The sequence below is a fragment of the Chlamydotis macqueenii genome, chromosome 14, assembly GCF_036417535.1.
Source record: "Chlamydotis macqueenii isolate bChlMac1 chromosome 14, bChlMac1.mat, whole genome shotgun sequence".
Classification (NCBI taxonomy): domain Eukaryota; kingdom Metazoa; phylum Chordata; class Aves; order Otidiformes; family Otididae; genus Chlamydotis; species Chlamydotis macqueenii.
The window spans coordinates 5005119-5009260 of NC_141569.1; the positions used below are offsets into that span (position 1 = coordinate 5005119).

At 47.5% G+C, this 4142-nt stretch overlaps 1 non-coding gene across 1 annotated transcript; it reads left to right on the forward strand.

The window, feature by feature from the left end:
* The first annotated feature begins 3714 nt into the window (after positions 1 to 3714).
* Positions 3715 to 3786, forward strand: TRNAD-GUC (transfer RNA aspartic acid (anticodon GUC)). The gene has a single exon. It is a non-coding gene; the product is annotated as a tRNA-Asp (tRNA).
* The last annotated feature ends 356 nt before the right edge of the window (positions 3787 to 4142 follow it).

A 4142-nucleotide genomic window follows, 5' to 3' on the forward strand; every position in this document is an offset into this window, starting at 1 on the left:
ATTTTAAGACAGAGTAAGCACCTAAGAAATTACTTGCAAATTGAATTTTGAATAGTTTACTGCATGTCATAGCCCTTTGAGTCTGGTTGTTCAGCTAATTTTCCATCTACCCTATTGTCCACCTGTTCACTATTTCACCAGTTTGGCCTAAGTCAGGATAAACAACATCCGATGCTCCTCTGTTTGCTACAAAGCCGGTCATCACAGAAGGCTATCAGGTCGGTCAGGCACATTTCCGTGTCCCTTTTCATTAGGGATCACGGAGTGGTTCTGTTGAAGGAGGCCAATATATCAGGGTGAGGCATATCAAGGCAAACAGCCCTGAGATTTGGCCAGGGACTGATTATCAGAGACTGGTGACAGCAGAGGAATGCAAGCAAGAGGAAAGCAGCAAGGTAAGCAGTGTTGCTAGCAAGGGAATGCAAGGAGAGGCGCTTTGCACAGGAAATGCGATAGAACTAATACCCAAATTGGTGGTATTAGAGATGTAGGGGAGAGGGGTGTCACTGGAGGAACTGGTAGCAGCAAATTAAGTTTGCTGCTTTAAAAAAGTACTCCAAGTCAGTGTCATTGACCTGGAAGCAGTGCTAGCTGTTAACTCCAGAACTGATGTCATCTGTAGTATTTGACTTCGAGTTTGCAGCCCCTTATCACTTTTCTGTTATGATCAATTTATTATAGCTTATCACTTCACCTGAATTCTCTGGAAAGGTCCTGCTAGAGGCCGTGTGTCCATACAGTCCGCTCATGACAGCAGGAACCAGAGCATTCTGCATTTTCTCATTTTTGAGCAGATACACCTCTTTGCAGGACAATCTCTAGCAGTCCTATTGCCTACCAGTCTGTAACTTTTCTTACTGGAAAGGGTGTTTTGTTTCAGCATTTCAGGCTGATAGATACACTGGAGAAATGTAACCTCTTCTAGGGGGAAGCTGAGAGGCTTTGCTCAGTGCCATGGAGTTTAATTTCCATGGAGTTACGTTTCACTTAAGGAACTCTCTACAATGGGAGAATCTAATTTTTATTCTTAACCAAGATCTACAGGTTTATGACTGCTTATGAGCTGGGAGATCAGTCTGCCATCTGTGAGTGTTCTCCCCACTTTTCTGAATGGGCTGTATTAAATGGATAAAAAATTGTGAGTCTTTCATAACCCATATGTGCCCAGATAGGCAAGTTATTGAGCTGTCTCTGATGTAATCTGTTTATGCACTTCTTATATCACAGGCTTTTGCTAGTTTGCTACCTGTGGAGAGTAACTGATGTCAGCTGATAGCAGACAATAAGATTTCCCAGGGAACGTATAGGAAGTACAAGGATTTACATCAGTAATTCAAAACTAAGAGGAAAAGGCATTACTGCTTACATAAGACTTCCTAGGCCACCACTGGAGAGCAGCACACGGGGTATGGGGAACGCTGAATTGCTCTTTGAAGCCAGCGCTGGGACTTGTGACAAGGTTAGTGCTGGACAGCAGGAACCTGCTCGTGGATGCCTCTTTTCTTTCTTCCCACCAAAAAGGTTGCTGTTAGTTGTTTGTCCCTGGTTGAAGCAGAGGTTTTAGTAAAGAATTTCCCTTTCATGAAAGGCACGTTGCTGAACTAATGCTGTGCACAAATACCCCAACAGCACAGCACAGCTGTTCTTACTGGAAAGGATAAGATGGGGAAAAGCCACAACCCAAAGTAAGATTCCGTACTTTGTAAGTTGGTACCAGGGGAATGGCAAATGTTCAAAATCTAATAACCTGATCTCTTTTCTGGCTATTAGATTTGTTTATTTTAAAATTGCAATTTATTAATCTTTCCGTTTAGAATATTTAATGGCAGCCAGTTTTTAAGAGAACCACAATTTCCCATCCTCTAGAAACTGGTCTGCTTCACATTACCCATCTGCCCTTCCCAAATTCATTCTTGCACGTGTTCGTGTGGGTGACTCGCTGGCAGGGCCTTCTAGAGGTCCTGCACTAGGCTGAGGTTTAACATCAGTTGCTGATCTACTGGGAAAGGTCACAAATTTGAATGCTGTGAGACCTTTTGCTTATAATTTATAAATGGGATCAGTTCAGAAGCCATCCATCTTCCCTAGCCATTGTTTGGACAAGGTGTAGAGCTGACAGCTGGAGGCCATAACTGTTTCAGCTTTTCTCAATTAATCAATTACTACCTCTGAGTTAAGACCCCAGCTGTCCCTGATTTTTTATGGATATTTGTTAGTCAGTTCAAACTGAGAACCTACATGAGACAAGAAAACACTTCAGTCCTGCAGTTCTCATGTCCTTTGGGATAAAGATTTGATTCTGATACTACAGGAAAACTGACAGCGTGGAGGATGATGGAGTAAAAAAAACCTTCAGACAAATAGATATTAACTTCTGCTATGGGACTGTTTTAAAAGTCAGTTCCAGCTTCCACTAGGAATGTATCATAGATGTTATAGGCATCTTTCACACCAAATACTGCTGCTCTTTGATCAGGTGAGAACGGGACTGCTGGGGACCTCATAAAAGGTGTGTGATTTCAGGTTCTCAATTTTTGATTGCTCTTCTCCTGTGTTCTGGGATCTGGCGCCGGGGGGCGAGGGGGGCAAAGAGTTGCCAACGCAAACAGCTCTGTGCTTCCAGACCAAGAAAGGAAATTTAGGCAAACATTGCAGTGTGCAGGAGGCTCCCTTAGCCACACAGGTATGGTTACAAAACTCCACAGTATGTTCCAGCCTGGGAAATTAATGTAGTATTACTTTTAAGCTGTTCGGTGACAGTTCACAAGCTGTGGTTGCCCTTTGTCTCTGTGTCCATTTCCTCTGCTTCAACTAACAAACTCAAAATTGATCTTGACACAAAAACAACAGCTCATTTCCCACCCATGGCTCTTTAGAGGCTGCCTTGATGTGGCATTTTCCTCTCGCTACAGCTGGATGCGATTGATCAGGATGGGGGGGGGGGTCCCGGCTTACCTGCAGCCCATGACAGTGACACTAGATGCTCCTCCCGTGTGGTTTTGTATCCTGTTTTCTGTTAACTTCTTCAGCTCTTAGGAGATCTGGAAGTGAAGTCTCTTTTATTGAGTTTTCCCTGTATTCTCAGTGTGTATTTCCTAGTATTCTAGAATAGGGAACAGTTTGGATGGGGAGAGAAATGTTTCGGAATCTTCACCAATTCTTTTTTCTGTTAAACTTCTCGCTGTTAGAGATGGCTCTTAACTCAGAGTCTGACACACCACGTCTGTAGAAGTGGATGCGGTGCAGCATCATATTCTTATGTACATAACTGTGATCTCCTGAATGGCTTTGATACCAAGAGTAGCAACTCTGGCCTCAGGCTGCTGCAATGCGTATCAGAGCTGGGCTTACGTGTTCCTTAAAGTGTACATCCTATAGATATACCATGAGTATGCGTGCGTGTGTGTTTGCAAAGTAAACACGGAAGCCCGAGCTTGGCCCTGGCGCGGGAAGCTTTGTGGTGCAGCACGGCGTGAGCGGAGCTCGCACACCTGCGAGAGGCCGAGGCAGGGCGAACATCCCCCCGCCGCCATTTCGCGCAGCCCCGCTGCGCTGCCGGGGTCGGGCTGCTGCAGCCACACGGACGGCGGTGGCGCGCGCGCGGAGCGGCGGGAAAACACAGTCGCCCCCGCCAGGCTGTGAGGTGAGCAGGACGGCGGGGGGCGGCGCCCTGAACACCCGCTCAGATAACGGCCCGGCGACAGCGGTTCCAGCTCCTCGTTAGTATAGTGGTGAGTATCCCCGCCTGTCACGCGGGAGACCGGGGTTCGATTCCCCGACGGGGAGGTCAAATCACGTTTTTCTCTCCGGCCTTTGCCTCTTGGTGGTGCGGTGGGTTTTTATTTGTCCTTTTTTTTTTCCGTCCAGTAACGGATCCGGTGCGTGAGCAATAGGAGAGCGGTGCTCCCTTACGGCGAGCAGAGAGAGGCAGAGGCGGCGGGGGTGCCCGAGGGAAGGAGCGGCCTTCTCTGCCCCCTGCAGCCTGCCCTGCACTGGGCGAACGCCTCTTCCCAAAAGACGCAGGGGCGTTAGTTGGTGTGGAAGCGAAGCGGGCCGTTGGTGATGAGGAGGCTCTGGGGTGCGACAGGGCTGTCGCGGGGCTCACCTGCTGGAGCCAGCCCTGTGCGCTGCCGTGCTCCCTG